At 36.7% G+C, this 19,865-nt stretch overlaps 1 long non-coding RNA gene across 2 annotated transcripts in view; it reads right to left on the reverse strand.

The window, feature by feature from the left end:
- LOC124097763 (uncharacterized) overlaps positions 1-19,865 on the reverse strand; it is an 81,482-nt gene that overhangs the window by 55,073 nt on the left and 6,544 nt on the right. For both annotated transcript variants that reach the window (XR_009227500.1, XR_006853358.2), the window contains exon 3: positions 15,245-15,433. This is a non-coding gene — a long non-coding RNA (uncharacterized LOC124097763). The remainder of the gene's footprint in view (positions 1-15,244; positions 15,434-19,865) is intronic.

A 19,865-nucleotide genomic window follows, 5' to 3' on the forward strand; every position in this document is an offset into this window, starting at 1 on the left:
AGAAAATGATAAGATTGTATAGTAAAACCATATTTGTTCAAACTTCCCTGATTTTATTTTCTAATGAATACCTCAATGTTTCTGTTTTGTGCTGGTCACTTATGAAATAGATTTCCAGTAAAAACTTTTTTGATTGACTAATGAAAAAACTTAATCAGATACCAAATTTGCATTTGTTTCATAATGCTTGCCTTGAAAACTAGCACAAATAACGTACACAAGTAAGATTGGAAGAGAAATAATAAAAATACTAAAAATACTTTAGAAGTGGCTGGTTACAAACATTTAACATGTTGAAATATTCTGGACCTATGTAAATGGGAGTCTAGTTCTAGACGTGCTTAATGTACACTTTAGTTCCAAGGGGCATCTTCAGCATAAGCTCTTGATTGGCCTGGCTGATATTTCATACATCTTCTGCTGAACTTTGGCATTTGTTCTGTGTGCCTCTCTTGCTCTTTACCACCAAAATTTGCAGTCCTTGTAAAATGTTTCCTTTGCTTGCACTCTTGCCTGAGTTTATGTGTATTGCTGTCTCATCCCTTCCTGGACTACTGCCCTACATTTAATTTCTGATTTCTTTGCATTAGATAGATAGATACATAAAATATATGTATTTGATAGATAGATAATTTTATATGTAATTTTTTTTCCAGTGAGAAATTCTTACAAGTTTTCAGGCAAAGGAGTGAGAAGACCACTCTGTATGGAGGGGTATGGTAGAGTATAGCTCAAACTACAGAGAGGGTAACTGAAAAGTTTAAGAAAGGATTAAAAGCCTTGAACTATAGCATTGACATGCAAGAAATACTTGAGTGTTTAAATGAAAACATTGTTATTTAATGTGTTATGTGCAATTTTTAACAAGTTGTAAGAGTAAGGGAATTGCATAGACCAAATAAAGTTTTCCTTGTTAACTTTGAAAGAAGAAATATCTGACTATTTATAGTGTAATAAAGTGAAAAGGCTCAACTGTGGTCTCAAATTTCTCCATCAGGCAATGGTTTTCCTCAAAACCACTCATAGCAACCTAGAACAGGAATACAGTGTTATCTTTTTATTTCATTGACACAGGGAAGCAACTCCTATTGTAGGCCCTCCTTTTCCCGCCAGCTGGGTGGGTGTTACACTCATGCAGTGACACAGCACTCCTTTCTTATATCTATCCAAAAATGTGTATGTATGACACCATAATACAAATTTACTCTCCCTTATCTGCAATTCCAAAATCTAAGAAGCTCTGAAAATCAAATTTATTTCAGGATTGATGCCAAAACTTCTTTGGCGGCAAACCTGAGCTTATCTGACATTGGGGGGGCGGTGCTGTCCACTGGATGGCAAGCCTTTGGAGGCAGCAGATTCCTGGCACTTGCCTAGTATCTAGTGTGTCTCAACAAATGCTGGATCAGGGAATAGGTACAAGAGTAACCTCCATCAATTTAACATTTAATTTTATCAGTCATCCTCTGTCCTTAGTTTTTAAAATGTTACTACTTGGAGAAAAAAGAGTTAAAGCAATTGAGTCATTTTAAAATTTATTTTTAAACAAAAAAACTTACGTATTTGGTCAGATTGAAAAATCAGTAATAGAACCAAGAATAATATCATGTTTCCTGGCTTTTAGATTAGTATTTTCTTACCAAGATAAGACTAATATTATGAATGCTAAATAACTCAAAGGCCAAGAGAAATAACTTTCTTTAAAATTGATTGACATCTTACTAATAAGAATGTTGAAAAAGCTATCATAATGTTATTATCTGGCCCCTCTGCTGAAAACCTTAAAGAATCCCCCATGGGAAAAATATGTATCAATATCTACCTATCCATATATATACTTACATACATAAGGAGTACTAAGAGATCAGAAATAAAAATATAGAGATGATAGATGGAGGATTGGAAAGCAATTTATACACAAACTCAGAAGCATAAGTAAAGAATATGGTATTTATTTATAATGTGTCTTGAGTAATTAATGCTTTTCTAATTCTTTCACCTTTTCTTTATACATGCTTTAATGTTGGCTCAAATATACAAGTTATGTATGTATATTATACACAACTTTGTAGGTTTTTTTTAACATCCTGAGGAAATATTTTGAGGGGTTAGAATTCTGCTTCAGGACTGATGATGTGACTTAGTGGCTTAATGTGTGCCTAATCTATGTGAGAGCCTATATTCTATCCCCAAAACTGAAAAAACATGGCTTTATAAAACAATTTTTCAAGATATGAATAATTGGGGTGGGGATTTAGCTCAGTGACAGAGCACTACCTAGAGCATATGCAGGCCCTGAATTTTATCCTCAGTAACCCCTAAAAGAAAAAAAAAGGGGAAAAAAAGATATGAATAATTACCAAATTGGACCTCTTTATTAAAGCATTCATAACCTAAATTGAATTAAATAACAACAATTCTGTTGAAGTTATTGCCAGTGCAAAAGTACTGTTATGAAGACAAAAAAATATGTCATAATCTAATCTCTCTTATTCTGCCTTGCATAATTCAAAAAACTGAAACTATTTGTTCCATCAAAAAAAGATAATCTTCATTGAGCCAACTGATTTACTCTTTCCTGATTCTCCGTAGGATGTAATTTTATTTCACCTTATGGATTTTCATCTGATATCAATTTATTTCACCATTTTTTTCTATTTGTAAGTTTTTAATAGCTGTTTAATGTACAAAACTGAAAGTTTTCTTAATCATAATTTTTTAGCATTTATACTGTGGAGGTAATAAATATACATTTATACTTCAAATGACAGTAATTTTTCCATGAGTCTAGAATTTCTGTAAAGTCTATTAAAATATGTAAATATCTTTCTATTAATATAAACATATATTTGTATGTGTGTTACTTTTACCGCATCATTTATAGCCCTTAAAATGTCAATAAAATTTAACAATTTGTTTTTGTGCCCAGTAAAATAAGTGGAGTATAGTGATATTATTCAGTTAAATATATGATAATATATACATACATATGTGTATATATATGTATATATGTATACACATGTAACAAGTGTTCTAAAATCACTTTCAGTCACAAGGCCTTGGCCCTCTGCTTGAATTCTATCCTAACTCCCTTTCCTTCTTGAAGAGCACAAGGATACTGTTTTGCAATATAGTTTCTTCACTTGGGTATTCTTGTTACCTTCCCCACCATTTGTATATATGTATATACATATGTGGGTATAAACAGTTAAATTTCTGGAATGATAGAGCAGGGCTGAATTTTACAGTAAGTATTATGAATTAATTGTGAAGTTATCATACAGGTCTTCAGATGTTTATTACATATTCCAGTTATTCATTGTTGTAACTTATACCAAAGCTTAGGAGTTTAAAACAATAATTTATTGTTATTTCATTTTTTCTGGGGTTGACAGAGCTGGGGACAATTTATTCCCTTTGGTCCTTCAAACGGTTGCAGAAAAATGACAAGTGAGGCTGGAACCATCTGAAAGTTTCTTTATTCACATGACTGGCTTCTGGACTGGAATAGTTTGACCAGCTGGGGACTGGTCAGGGATTTCCTCTCTTTTCTTCTCTATGAATAACCAAAAATGCACTGGCATCTTCTAAAAGCATACTTGCAAATTTACTACTTATGTAGTTATATTTCTACAATTATCATTTCAGCAAGCATGAAACCTTTAACACTGAATCCAAGAGAAAAGATTTTTTATTTCCTTCCTTTCCCTTGCTTTTCATCTTATAGTTTCTTCTTTCATTCCCCCCACCCCCCAGTACTGGGGATTAAACCCAGAGGCACTCAACCACTGAACCACATTCACAGCCCCTTTTTATATTTTATTTAGAAACAGGGTATCTGAGTTGCTTGGGGCATTTCTAAATTGGCGAGGCCAGCTTTGAACTTGCAATCCTCTTGTCTCAGGTTCCTGAGCCTCTAGAATTATGGCCATGCACCACTGTGCCCGGCATACCCAGTCTTTTTTATTTTTTATTTTTTTTATCTTGAGATAGGTATTGCTAAGTTGCTGAGTCTGACCTTGAATCTGTGATCCTCCTGCCTCAGCCTCCTGAGTTGCTGGAATTATAGGCAGGTGCCATTGCGCCTGGCTCCATTCAGCTTTGATAAGACTTCACATGTATTTTATATGCACACTCCTACTATAAAATGACATTTATAAATAAAATTAATACATAAGCTGGTCATGGTGATACACACCTGTAATCCTAGCAACTCAGGAGGCTGAGGCAGGAAGAAATAAGTTCAAGGCCAGCCTTGGTAATTTCGCAAGATCATGTCTCAAAATAAAAAAGAAATGGGGTTGTAGCTAAGTGGTAAAGCTTCGTGGGGTTCAATCCCTAGTACTGCCAAAAATCAAACCATAACAAAAAAAGATTAACTTGAATTTGATGAAGCAGATCGTTTGTATCTTATGAAATATTTTCAATAGAAATTTTACCTTTGCTACACATGCAAGCTGAATGGACTGATATTTTAAGACTTCCTGTGACTAGAAAGGTATGGAAAGTCTTACTGATTGATATTGTGTTCTGACTTCCTGAGCCAGTTTTCCTAATGCTATTCCATTTTAGTCATACCATGAAACAAAGCTTGCTCATTTGTTGTTGTTTCTTTATAGTCAAAAGTCAGTCTAGAACTTAGTATTTCAGTTTTGTTCTTTGTTTCTTAACTTAATTCCTATGAAATTTTATGCTACTAGCAATTTTATTTCATAAAATTTCTGTTATGGGAATGATTCTGAAGCATTTGAGAAAAGAATTTCCAGTTTAATGTTCAAAATTATTTCTAAAAATAAAATAACTTGCATATTGAACATATTGTTGTATAATTGCATTTATTGCCTGTACTACATGAGTTTTATTATTTATCATCTATTCTAATTACTTTGTAAGAGTCATATCTTTTTCAGTAATTATTTACATTTTAGAATAAGAAACATATTATAGTTCTTTTGGATTCCCAAAGCTTGTACCCTAGTTCTAGACATATATTATGTAGATGCTCACTTGATAGGTGCGTGTTAGGTTGTATTCTTTCAATTTAATTCTTACAATTTGGGTCTTATTCTTCCTCAGTAACCATACTCAATAGAATCATAAACTTTCTTCTGACCTAGCTTAGTTTTAAGTAGCATTTCTGGTTATTCATATATAAAGTCTTTCTGATTTGAAACTATCTTTCAAAAATTAGAACAGAGATTGAAAATTTTAAACTTTCTGAAAAAGTAATTTTTTTATGACTTTCTATTAATATAGTATAGAAGTTAAGAATATGGCTCTAGAACCAGACTAACTGCTTTCAATCCTAGTTTTGCCACTTAATAAACTGTATGTATTCATGAGGAGTCTTTTCTGTGCCTCAGTTTCCTCAATTTTAAAATGGGGTTCATAATACCTTATAGTATTGTTGTGAGGGTTGAATGAGTTTGCTCATAAAAGCAAATAGGATAGTTCTTAGTACCCAGTAATTGAACAATAAATGTTAGCTGTTATTATTGCTGCATTGTTTAAGTTTAATAGTTTTGCTTTCTACTAATTGTATCTTCTTAATGATTTTCCTAAATGCCTGGTGAAACAATCACATTTTGAGGACTATGCAAGCAGATAGCATTTATTAGAAAGCATGTCTCTAAGCTGTTTCCTGGGAGTTTCTTAAAAATTAATTTTCTCTTATCATCATTTAATCCTTCCATTCTTCTTCAGTGAAAACTTTTATATAATGTGTGTGAGATACAAATTTTAATGACTATGCAGTTCATGAAGACATTACAGTGAGAAAGTCAGAAACACAAGCAGGGTCACTTAGTAGGGGGTTATAATGTGTGTAGAATGTGTTACTATATTTGTGTGATCAACAAAATCCAGCAACTGGTTGCTGGGGAAGTCACTAAAGCCTTTGAGCAGTTGACTTACATGTGCTCAGTCTTAAAGGTTAAACAGGAATGCACTAGCCAAAGAAAAGTCATTCCAGACAGAAACCAGCACATGCAAAAGGCACAGAATCATGGAATGAGCTGGAAGTCTGAGAAACTGTGAGTGTCCAGACCAACTGGAGTTTATAGTACCCCATAGGAGTAGAGGCAAAGTCTTGATAAGTGAGTAGAAATACATAATTTTATTTTCTTTGTATGCTAAGACAAAACCCTATATTTTATTTTGTAAATTAGAATCAGTAGTGAAAAAAATTCATTAGTGGTTTTCTTTTAGTCAAAAAGATAATATGACCTGCAAGAGAGGGACACTATTAGGAAGGTAGTTAGTGTCAGAAAGACACTTAATCTACTTAAATCGCATTTTGTAGAAATACCATATCAGTACAATCCTGCTGCAGATAGGTATTATAATGATTAAATAACCTGAGTATAAATCTTCAACATTGTACCTGGCATATAGTTGATACTCAAAAAAATTCCCTTTCCCCTTGTTATATGAACCCCAGCTACACCAGGGCTGAGGGTGTAGCTCAGTGGTAGAGCACTTGCCAGCATGCACACACTACAAAAAGAAAACAAATAAGTTATCTCCCAGGGTTGAGTGGAAGATAGACTGGAACAGATGGATAGATAGGAGGGACACAGGGACCAGGAAAGAGATCAGTCTAACAGATGAAGAGTGTGGACTTGGGTATAGTGTTGGGAATTATGAAGAAAGAATTAAAAGACATTCTCTTCAGAGGTGAAATCTACTAAATTTCATAACTGTTGGGAGTAGCCAATGAGAGAGAGAAAAGGAACACGACACTGAAATTTTCAAACTTAAGAAGCTTGAAACACCTTCTCTTTTAGGCTCCATGTTCAGTGTTGTGGATGAATAAGACATTTTTTCTTCCTTGAGTTTCCTGAAATTTACTAGGGAGACAATTACTTATATAGACAAATGTGATATTAAAAACCATGTTGGTATCAGCATCAACATTTGTAGTTTTTTTTTCCAAATGGGAAGAATAGTTTACTTTGGATACTTGACTGAAATGTTAAATTGTGTGAACACTATCAGATCCCAGCACTGATTCTTGGCTCTGAGTTTCTTGGATCAGTTTTTCATCCTTTATATAACAGTATATATAATATAAAGGCTGATACATAGATATAGATATACATATATATATACATATATAGATATACATATCTATGTAGATAGATATGTATCAGTACAAATTTTTAAGTTCTGAATATATTTAGAGGCACCTTACTAAGATTTTTTTATTTATATATGACAGCAGAATGCATTATAATTCTTATTATACATATAGAGCACAATTTTTCATATCTCTGGTTATATACATAGTATATTCACACCAATTCGTGTCTTCATAACTATACTTGGGATAATAATGATCATCACATTTCACCATCATTAATAACCTCATGCCCCCTCCTTTCCCCTCCAACCCCTCTGCCCTATCTAGAGTTCCTCTATTGCTCCCATGCTCCCTCTCCCTATTTTTCTATGAATCAGCTTCCTTATATCAAAGAAAACATTTGGCATTTGGTTTTTTTGGACTGGCTAACTTCATTTAGCATTGTCTTTTCTAACTCCATTCATTTACATGCAAATGCCATGATTTTATTCTCTTTTATTACTGAGTAATATTTCATTTATTGCTGAGTAAGAATTGTGTATATATGCCACATTTTTTTTATCCATTCATCTATTGAAGGGCATCTAGGTTGGTTCTACAGTTTAGCTAATGTGAATTGTGCCGCTATAAACATTGATGTGGCTGTGTCCCTGTAGTATGCTGTTTTTAAGTCCTTTGGTTTTAGACCGAGGAGAGAGATAGCTGGGTCAAATGGTGGTTCCATTCCCAATTTTCCAAGAAATCTCCATGCGGCTTTCCATATTGGCTGCACCAGTTTGCAGTCCCATCAGCAGTGTATGAGTGTACCTTTTTCACCACATCCTTGCCACGATTTCATCTTATTAAGATTTAACAGAACACTTTTATTCCTTGCATGCAATGCCTTGTAATTGCAAATTTCAGCAGATATCTATTCTTCAAATGACACGAGATTGACAAGAAATGGAAAGAACCGTTGAACATAATGAAAAAGAAAAGGCTCACTTACAGTGACATATACAGAAATGAGACATTTCCAGAGAAGTAGTCAGTTTTCGTGATTATTAATTTTTTTCCTTCTACACTGACTAAGAAATAGCATTTCAGTTAATTGTAGCTTCTCTAACAGCATTGTTTATATCACTGGGACACATGTACCCGAGTACAACTCTTACTATTAACCCTTTGATGTGGTCAAGTAGTTTCAGTTTCTTCATATTTTTTTTTGCCTGTCACCCAGAAAAGGAAGTCATTTTCTCTAAATTTGTCATCTTTTCTACTCAGTTTTTGACCCATCTGAACACATGTTCCCTTTATATATCTTAGCCCTCTGAACTAAGGGAAGAAGTTACATTTGGATCTTATTTAAAATAAAATATATAAAAGACATGGGGAAGTGGCTCAGTAGTTAAGTGTGCCCCTGGGTTCAATCCCCAGGACACCCCCCCCCAAAAAAAAAAGAAGTGAAGAGAGGTCAGAAGTTACAAGGAAGTGGGTAAACTGTTTTAATTAGGAAGAATATGGGGGAAAGAATACACAGTAAAAGGAGATAAGGAAGAAGTGGGGCCCATGGAAATAAAAGTCATAAAGGAGGCATCAAAGCTTAGATGTGGGGTATTAAATGTGTGTGTTTCTTTAAGAAGATGACAGTTTTAAAAATCTATGCCAGTGACAGGGTATTCATATATGACTGTCAACCAATTGCCATGGTAGCCCATAAAGAAAGCAAGGTGGGACAGTTATCTATTTCTCAGAGGAATAAACACTTAAGGCTCAGATACAATTTATAGTAAAAAGAAAAGTCTGTGATAAAGGTGGATGATTGAGATTTCAGGAGGGGGACTCTGACAATGTTCTATTTCTTTACCTGGTTGGTGATCAAGTCTTTGTTTAATGACAGTTCATTGAGTAGCACACTAATATTTTGGGTGCTTTTGTATACAGATGTGATAGTTAAATTAAAAATAAAAGGGCAATAAAGAATGACTTTTTAGCTTACCAAACTCTATGTATTGTTTTGCAAGCACATCACAGATTGCCTCAATCCCTTAGTCGTCTCTCTAAAGAGATCTGATGTTTTTCTTCTCATGCAAGTCAACTGAAGAAAGTTATTGAGTGTCTCAATATGTAAGATACAAAAGATAAAGAAGAGTGTTTTCATGAAGTTCTCAGTGGGGTTAGAGCTATCGTCCAGTTGTATGCATGGTGTCCTGACAAAATGGTAATCAGGGGTAGCACAGAAGAAGTAGGGAAGGCTTTCTTCACAAGGTGGAGGCTAACACACCATAAGGGGGGCACGGAAGAATAGAAATTCTTTGGATTAGACAAAGGAGAATGAAGGGAAGGGGGGCGTGGAAATAGGAAGGACAGCAGAATGAATTGGACATAACTCTGTAGACCTCAGTCTCACTCACTGATTCAGTCCGTATTCTGAGTACCTGCTGTATGCCCTCACTGAGGCAGGCACTGAGGAAGTAGAAGGAATACTACAGAAGTTTCCCCATCCCCATGGAGTGATTGTCTTAGAGAAGAAAACAGAAGTGAGCAGCCAATCACAATGGAGTTGAGCAGCATGGTACTGGTGGAGAAGCCAGCCAATTTGGGAATTTGGAAATCCCTGTCTGAAGAAGTGAGGGTGACCCTGTGGCCAAAGGATAAGATGAAATGACCTGGGTGAATGGCGGGCCCCCTTTATATGTGGCCCCAGGTAGTAGCAGTGATGCCAGTCTCTTAGACATTGCCTCAGCTGCAGAGAGGTGCCTTATCAAGGCCACACCTTTCCCCCCACTGCAGACCAAGGTCACACCCTTCCTCCCACAGGCAGGCCAAGGTCACACCCTCCTCCCATGCGCAGGCCACCTCAGATGGGCTATTTCAGTTTCAGAGCACCCTGTGCAGTTGGCCCAGACTGTCAGTCTTGCATCTCAGCTTGATTTCTCCCTCTTCCCAATCCTACTTCCGCCCCCTCCTTTCCATGGGTGTTGACTCAAGAGCACTCCCTAGTAAACATCCGGAACACTAAAACCTGCCTCAGTCTGCTTCCTGGAGAACCCAAACTGCGTTACAGCATGAAAAGCCTTGAGTGAGAGCAAAGGAGGCATTCAGAGTGGCTGAGGATGGAGCCAGATGAGCTGAAAAGGGAGACGAGGGTAAAGTCACGAAGTATCTGGCCAGGGATGCTAAGGATTTTTCCTAAAGGCAGTAGCCAGTAGGGAGCCACAGTAGGATTTTAAGCAGGAGTGACTTGATCAGATTTGCAGTTTCAAAATATCACTTTGGCTGCAGCGTGAAAATAACGGATTGCAGGGATGCCCTGAACACTTAACTCATATCTTTCAAAAACTGTTTTTCTTGTAGATATTAATGGTAAGATAAAGGTACTAAACTATCTTTTCTGTCCTTGAATCATCGCTTTTCATTTCCTTTTCTCTTATCAATAGAAGCTACTAAATCTGCTCCATGGTTTATGCAGCTCCAGGCCTGGGAGATATTATCTAGCATTTCTGGCATTAGCTTTTCGAAACACCCTAGGAAATAGTGCTTCGTGAGGACTTGGAAAGTTATTTGTTCTGGAGTGATGAAAGCAAAACTGAACAGTGTTACTGGAAAAGTTGAAGATGATAAGTCACAAGAGGCTTGACCTCTAGATGCAGCATCAAAAGAAGGAGCCATCCTCTTGATAATCTCACATCTGTGGTTTCTGTTTTCTCTATTTTTCACCTTCATCCCAAATATGTGTAATGTGTACTAATTATATTGGCACAGATCATTTGGACAAGAATAACTTGATAATCAAGATTAGAATTTTGTTAGAACGGGTTGAGGTATAACTGACATACAACAAGTTGACCATATTTGAAGCGTACAGTTTTGAGAACATTTAGTGTGTGTATACATCTGTGAAACCATCACTAACAATCCAGACGACAAATATTTCCAGCACCCCAAAAGTCTCATTGTGTCCCTTTGTAACCTCTTCCTGCCTCACTTCCTTGCCCTCTCCTCCAGGAAATTATCCATTCATTTTCTCTCTCTGTAGAGTATTTAGCAATTATCTGGAATTTTATATAAATATAACTACACAATGTATACATTTTTGTGTCTGACTTCTTTCACCCAGCACAATTACTTTGGAAACTAGATGTAAAATGTTCAATTGGATATTATTTTATATAAGTGGTCAAGCTTGTTCACATAAGAAATGTTGCATTTATATGATATCATACATGATAAACATCAACTGGGAAAGTAATACCTATTTTTTCAGCATAATTATTCATTGTGCTTCAGACTGAAATTTTGATGTAGTGATCAAAACAATTTGCCTTTGAAATTATAAACCAAACCAAGTGATTTGTGATTTTCATGAGCAAGTCTGTATTTAAGGGAACACAAGACATTTGGTAAAAGACTCTCCTCACCAAAATAAGTGGCCAAATAACTGAGAAGATTAAAAGCTAAAGAATGGCTGTTAATAGGTATAGAAGCTAGATGACAATAGATAATAAGCTGAATTTCTCTAAAATAACAAATTATACTATAAGATGACCCCCTCCACACACATACACATACCTGCTCCCTGCCTCCTCTTACACACACACACACACACACACACACACACACACTCATGCATGAAAAAGCAATACATTTTTTTCTTTCAGAAATTGCTTTTAGCCCACATTAGTTCAGCTATTGCTTTAATTTACCCCCACATTAATTTTTCTTATATATCTAAAGAGGATGAAAACTGATAATACTTAAAAAAATCATTGTACTATCCAATTGTTCCTGTAAAAATGCAAACTCTAGGTGAGGTCACAACATCACATCTCATAGCTTTTTAAAAGATTATTTCACAGTAGTGCTGTGATATATACTGAAGAGGCACTCATTATATATTTCCTAAGCAAATAACAAAGCCTTCAGCTCTTTGACAGCATTTTCTCCAATACTGTGTCATCTCATCCCACTATGCTGGATAAACCAATGTTATCACTTCCTTCAAGACATAACACTTTTAATCTGGTTATTTTTTTGTGTGAAGTTCATTAGTATATTTTCCTTTTTAATGTGTGCTCCTTTATACATTCATATTTTAATTCCATTCCACATAATGCAGACCTTTTCCTATTATGTTGGTGGATATTTCCAGTTCTTGGTTTCTGACCTAATGTTACCCACATTTAACTAACATGGTCCTAAGAGAGGCCACCTTTTAACCTCACAATCCCATAGGGGCTAGCACCATACACCTTCACAATGGATTAAACCCCAGGATCATTTCCTTGACAAGAATGATACAATGTGTACATTTTCACATTGTGCCTTCACTAACCACAAACTGCTTTCTTTTATACGTGCCAACTCCCACACATCACAAGAATGGAATTCTGTTATCTTGTACTGCCTGGGAATACCCAGGCAGCTGGGGGATTTGTATGGGTTATAGCTCAAGTTGTCTTTTTCTTGTCAAATGTTTTGTCTCATTTTCATGATGTTTTTAAAGATTCTTTCTGTGTATTTTATCTTGGATCTGATAATTTTTCAGAGAATTTTTAAAAATTAAGCCTTTAGTACAGTAACAAGAGAATCCCATTTATCACAAACCTCTGAGGGTATGTATCTGCATGCAAGGTCTCATCTATTTGAGAAATGTTCCAGGATCCTTTGAAATTTTCACATGGAAAATAGCAACAGTAAAATTAACTTTTGATTTCCAGATAAATATGTATGCTGTATTTATCCTAAATAGGATATAAGTGGTGCTGGTTTTCTTCTAGAAGCTTTAATATTAATTTTATTGCAAACAAAGAAATTCAAAGAAAGGAAATTGAAAACTTAATTCTTCCTGGGATTTTTTTTCTTAGAGTGTTCTCAGAGGTTATAGCTAAGAAACAAGCTTAGTGTCCAGAAATGATAACAACAGGGTATAATGTTTAAATATCAGTTAGACCAAGATAATGATATAGCTCGTGTTTTTTTTTTTTTTTTTTTAATATTTCAAGGGAAACCCTGACTGAGTCTCTTCTACATCAACAACTGCAAAGGCCCTAGGGCATCTTGTTGGGTCTTCCTGTCTCCTCCACACTACAGAGATGGGCTACAGAAGCACCTGCACCCTTCCAGGGTCTTCTCCAAGTACACGAGCCTGCTCTTCAGTATGACATCCTTTTCCATGGTATTAAATAATTCCTTATGTGTATTAAATAATTCCTGATAGAAAAACCGATAAGTCAGTACTGTGTATATAAACTGAATTTCCCAGCTTTGCTTAGAACATGGTGCTCACTAGAGGAATGGAAAGTCAATTTAAAACAATAAATAGGGAAAGCAGAAAGAGTAAACAAAATGTGGAAGGGTGCGGCTCGTTCTGACGAGTGACCAGCAGCTTCCTTTGAGCCCTTTAAAGAATACTGTTTTTTTTTTTTCCAAAAATGTTCTTTCCTATTAATTCTTTGTTTTTTCACAATCCATTACATATTTATTCTTACATGCTTACAGAAAAGGAACTTCCTGAAAAAACATAATAAAAAGTAAAAATAATGGATAACTTGAATAAAAACTGTCTTAAAGTTATTTTCAAACTAAAAGCATTGACTACTAAGAAACTTCGAGCATAGTTCAAGGATGACAAAATAGAAAATATAAATATTATTAATATTTCTGATTTTAATTCTTGACCTTAGGATGATCACAACTGTTAGAATAACTTCATTCAGAATTAATTAATTTTTTATATCAGAAATATAGTTGTGTCTTCCTCAGATTATGATTGAAACTCCTCTCTCTTTTAGGAGCATACCAGGTAGGAAAGGGCTATAGGGTAATGTTAATTAAGTTTCTCTCCCTGCTGCTTGTACACACATGCTTTTAAACTCATTGCCAAGTGACTTGGTTTCATGATTACTAGGCAGTCTTAAGCAAATTATGTTTATTAAAAATATATTTTTTTATTTTTAATTGACACCAAGTAATTATGCCCATTTATGGTTCCTATTAGTCCTTAATTGGAAAGTAGACCAATTTTATTTATAAAAATGCTGATAATTCGGTAAAATACAAATACATTGGGGCTTATTTTTAAAAATGCAAGAGACCACTGTGTCATTCCTATAGTCTTAATCTCTGAAAAGGGGCACCTTCCTCTCAATTTTAAAATAACCAACTTATATTCATTTCATATCCATATGGATTTTTAATCTACAAATTATACCATTAAACTAGAATCTTGATGCATTGTATGAAATATAAATTGATTTCTTTCATTAAGAGTAACTTAAATTTATAATAGAATAATGTTACAATTTGAAAATATCTTAACATGCTTCATATAGTCAGCACCATCAACACACTGACTGTTGGTCTGTATTATCAGTGTTAGAAGTTAAATGTACATTCCATAGAGCAGTACACATCGTACTTTTGTCTTTTCCCTATAGCCCCCAACTTGAGTTATGTACAAAAGTAATGCTTAATACATATGCAATTAATTGAGTTATGTGACTCTGAGAAGTCAGTCATGAGCTGACAAACCTCAGATATAGGGCAGCAGAAATTCATGCTCAATGGAAAGAACGTGGAGAATCTTGAAATGAAATCCTTGCTCAGAAACATACTAGCAATGTGACCATGAGCAAATTACTTAGTTTCTCTGAGCTTCAGTTCCATTAACAAAACAAAAATAATATAAATACCTTTGGATTCTGGCAAAGATTAAAAGTATGTGATTTAAAGTGGCTTGTGTGAGGCTGGCTGTGGCCCTGACCCTGGATTCATGATACTTTTCCCACTTAACATATGGGGAGAACAAAGGTCATTGCTGATGTTACCCATGTATGATCACACAGCCATGAGGTGCCAGAGGCAGATTTCAACTCCGGCTTCTTTTGACTTTGGGTGCAGTACTTAACCTTTCCTATATTGCACTTGCTTTTTAGAAAGGTGATTCTCAGGGTGGAAAATGAGTAAGAGGGCAACAAAAATAAAGGCAGAATAACATGGCATGACCCACAGTAAACCCCGTGTTTGTATACAATTGTACATAACTGCTCGACCTGACCACATGTGCTGTAGTCAGACATTTTCTATTCTATTCCATTTTATTTCATGTTTTAAAAATTCTGATTACAGCAGGCTGGGAGATGGGGCCTGGGAGGTGTTGGGGTGAGTGGGACATTCACTAACCTTAGTTGTAGAGCTCCCCACTTTCTGAAGCCTGGTTCTCCTCATGTGGTCATGTAGTTCGCCCTGGGAACTGTCCTGGGAATGCGATGCTCACAAAGACTGGAAAGATGGAAGTTGGTGAGAGCTACTGATGGAGCAACCCGGAATGATTCCTATTCAAATTCAGGAGTTACTGCAGGAAGGAGAAAGCTGTGAGGGAGAGGTGGTTACTAGACTTGTTGACACTGAGGAAAATTCCATCATGTTCAGAAAGCTTAGCTCCTGACCAGGATCATGGAACCACAGAATCAAACTGTACTGACCAAACTAAAATGAATACCTGACCACTTTTTCAAATCCAAGAGGGCTGCTAGAGACAATAAGGAGAAAAGGTAGATTCCAGGTCAAGATCCAGGGCAGGAGGCAGGAGGGGTCTGAGCAACGTAGAGCACCTTAGAAACAGACTGAATTCCTTCACCATCATGAGATATATGTAAATAACATTAAAGTGAACTTCTACTGCATTTGACAACACTGCTCACTGGTATTCATATAAACTTTTCTCCATTCAGGTTAAGTGTATGGTGCGGGGCAGGCTTGTGTTTTCTCCCTTGTTGAAAATATTTTCAGAATTGACCTTTACAAAAACAGGAAAAGCTGCCAGTAAATGTCTCCATGTTGCTACTAGCTTTGGTCCTGCTACTTTTTGGATTTTATATGTAAGTTTAAGATTTTGGGGGGGATGGGGCATACTGGGAATTGAACCCAGGGGTTCTCTACTACTGAACTATATCCCCAGTTCTTTTTTTATTATTTTTTTTATTAGTTGCTCAAGACAATACAATGATCTTGACATATCATATATTTGATTCAAATGGGGTATGAATTCTTATTTTTCCACGTGTACAGATTGCAGGATCACATTGGTTATACAGCCACATTTATACATATAGCCATACCAGTGTCTGTTGTATTCTGCTGCCCTTATTATTATTATTATTTTTAATTTCGAGACAGGGTCTTGCTAGATTGCTGTGTGTGGCTTGAAACTTGTGATTTTCCTGCGTTAGCCTCTGGAGTGGCTGGGATTAGAGGTGTAAGCCACCACACTCAGCTAAGAGTCTTTTAAAAGCTTGTTATGATTCACAAAAGTGATTTGACACTTTGCTAATGGGTTCAGACCCATGTTTTCAAAAATTCCTAATTAGGTGACTGTTATAGTCCCCGTGAGAGGTGATGACAGGTATAACTAAAAAGGTAGCAGAGAAAATGAGATAAATAGATTTGACAATTATTTGAGAAGTAGACTCAACTCATCTTTAAGTTTTTTGAAGGGAACAGAGAGTGAGGAGGTTCCCAGATTGGGTAGCCTGTTACCATTCATGCAGTAGGGAGCACTGAAGGAAAAGCAATTTTGATGGAGAATGGCTTCTACGTTGAGAATGCTGAGTGTGTGAGGCTCAGAGACATCTAGATGGATGTGTCTAGTGAGCACAAGTGTGAGTTGAGGATGAGGGGAGAAATCTGAGCTGCAGGTACAGATTCTTCAGCTGAGTTGATGGTAGTTGAAGTCAGGGTGATGGATGAGTACCTTGGAGAGAAGTGGGGAGGGTGGGTCAAAAGTGGAACCCTGAGAATGAGTCTCAGGAAAGGCAGAAGGAGAAGGAGGAGAGCAGACAGAGAGACCCCCCAAAAGGTAGAAGATAAAAGAGAAGAGCCTCGTAAAAATGCTGTAGCTACCAGTGCTCATGATAGCATGCCCTGGGACGCAGCAGGGTGTGGATGGAGGAAGGTGAGGGGAAGTGATGTAGAAAGGAGCAGGAGTGGGAGGTTGTCCCAAGACTAGGCAGGTCTACCTCTGCAGGCAGGTTTCTTCCTCTGTAAAATAAGAGGGTTGAGCTAAATGGTTTCTAAAGTGTTTAATTGGGAACAAAGAGGAGATGGATGGAGAATATGGGAAGACAAGAAAATTCCCCATTCATTCGTTTATTCAACCAACATTGACTGAGCTCCTATGATGTTCAGCTACTGTTTTAATCACAGGGGCATACTGATGAATCAGATGGATTATGAAAGCAGTCACTGTAGCAGGGGAAGATGGCCAGAAACAAATAAATAACTTATAAGCACTATGAAAACCAAAACAGGCAATGGGGGAAATAGTAATTTGGGACAGTCTTTCAGTATCTATGTGAAGTTGGATGAAGCGAGGATGTTCTAACATGTGGCTTACTGGAAAGAGGGACTGCCAGTGCTAATGTCTGTACCAGAGTGACGTGGTAATTCTGAGAAATAGTAGGAAGGGCAAAATCAAGTACAGCCATGCAAGGAGAGAGTTATATATGATGAGCTATTAGTGGAAGCCAGACCAGCTTGGGCCTTATTGGTGGTGATAAGAGCTTTGGAATTCTTTGCAATTGGGAAGCTGTTGGAGGACTTTGAACAGCTTGAATGGCTTGAGCTGAATTATATGTATTTTTACATACTTTTTATATAAACTGAATCCAGGGGCACTTTACCACTGAGCTACATTCCCAGTCTGTGTGTGTGTGTGTGTGTGTGTGTGTGTGTGTGTGTGTGTGTTACTGGAGATTGAATCCAGTGGTGTCTAACCACTGCAACATGCCCCCCAGCCCTTTTTATCTAGTTAGTTTTTTTAAATTTTGAGACAGTGTTGCACTAGGTGACTTAGTGCATCACTAAGTTGCTTACTGCCTCAAGCTTGCAATCCTCCTGCCTCAGCCTCCCGAGTCACTGGGATTACAGGCATGAAACACAACACTGGGCTCCTCAGTCCTTCTTATTTTTTTTTATTTTGAGACAGGATCTTGCTAAGTTGCTGCAGGTCTCAATAAGTTGCTGAGGTTGGCCTCAAACTTGCAATCCTCCTGCCTCAGCCTCCCAAGCCACTGGAATTAGAGGTGTGCACCACCATTCCAGTGTGGTTTGTATTTTTGAAAGTTTACTTTGGTAGCAGTGTAGACCATAGTAAAAAATAAAATAGGGAATCTTGGTAGGTATCAATGGTTTCAGTAATCCAGGTGGGGGAAGATGAGGGTTGGCTCATCTCACCTTCCCATTATTATAATGAAATACTCAAGGTAATTAACTTGTAAAGAGAAAAGGTTCAGGGGCTGAGGATGTGGCTCAGTGAGAGAATGCTTGCCTGGCATGTGTGAAGCCTTGGGGTTGATTCCCAGCATTGAGATAGATAGATAGATAGATAGATGATAGATAGATAGATAGATAGATGAAAGAGGCAGGGGGAGGAAAAGGTTTATTGTGACTTATGATTCTGAAGTTTCTAGTTGAAGATCAAGTGGCCCTGTTGCTTTGGGTCTCTGGTGAGAGTGAGACACCTTGGTGGGAGCACATAATGAAACAACAATGCTCTCCTCTTAAACCAGGGAGCAGAGTAAATTAACAGAAAGAGGAAGAAACTAGGGTCTCACTATTCCCTCATTGGGTACACCTTCAGTGACATAACGACCTCCCACCAGACCCCAACTTTTAAAGGTTCTACCACTTACCAATAGCACCACCCCAGAGAACAAGCCTTTACCACATGGATAGTTGTGTGATACTTATTGAAACCATAGTAGAGGTAGTACTAACTACCTTAACTGAGCACCTACTATAGCCAGTCCTAATGCCAAATACTTTATATGTATTAACATCATTTCTACAACCAGTCCTGTGAGATAGGTGCCTTTGTTACATTTATTTTACATAGGAGGAAATTGACACAGAGAGGTAAAATAATTCAGCCAGAATTACTTAGGTAGTAAGTGTTAGAGCTACAATTCAGACCTAAGAATTCTGCCTCAAGAGCTTACCTATTTAATATCTGTGCTAGATAAAATCAGGATATATTCTGAAGATGACAAACTTTGATGTACTCAATTAGGGTTTGAAGGAAAGGATCAGAATTAAGGAAGACTCCTAAGGCATCTGTGTGACATTTACTAAAATGGAGAAGACTGGGCAAGAGAGCAGAGATAAAAAACAAAATTCTGCTTAGAGGGCTAGGGATGTAGCTCAGTGGTAGAGCACTTGCCTAGCATGTGCAAGGTCCTGGGTTCGATTCTCGTATTCCCAGTACTGGAAAGAAAAAAAATCTGCTTAGGACATATTAAGTTCAAGATGTCACTTAGCCACATAGAGACCTTAGCAGGCACTCCAAGCTCTTTAATACCTGAAAATAGGCAGCTCTGTTTGAATATAAGGTGGAAACAATGCAGCATTATATTAGGGAACTATTCTGTTGGGATCGATGTCTATCAGCCTTTTCACATGTTCTTAGTTAAATGTCATTTCCATTTGGGGAACTGAGTGGAATGATTTGCTAACATGACAACAGCCAAGTATTTAAATCAGCCAGAATCTCACTTTTATCAGTAGTCAGAGCAAATTTTTGAAAGCTCCCAGAATCTTGTCATTTTAGATCTGATGTAGGAGCACCACATACCTGTAACCCTTAACTACCTAGAATTTCAGAGGCCAAATTCTCCCAGCTTAGAGAATTAAAACTAACTTTGATGTTTCCTCCGTGCCTGTAGGTCACCGAACATTGCTTGCATAACACAGGATTACACAACCCCAAACCTGCACAGACTTACAAAATACTGTCCCCTTGTCCCCA

Source organism: Marmota monax, unplaced genomic scaffold (assembly GCF_021218885.2).
Source record: "Marmota monax isolate L192 unplaced genomic scaffold, Marmota_monax_Labrador192_F-V1.1 WCK01_AAM20220418_F8-fsc00244, whole genome shotgun sequence".
Taxonomy (NCBI): domain Eukaryota; kingdom Metazoa; phylum Chordata; class Mammalia; order Rodentia; family Sciuridae; genus Marmota; species Marmota monax.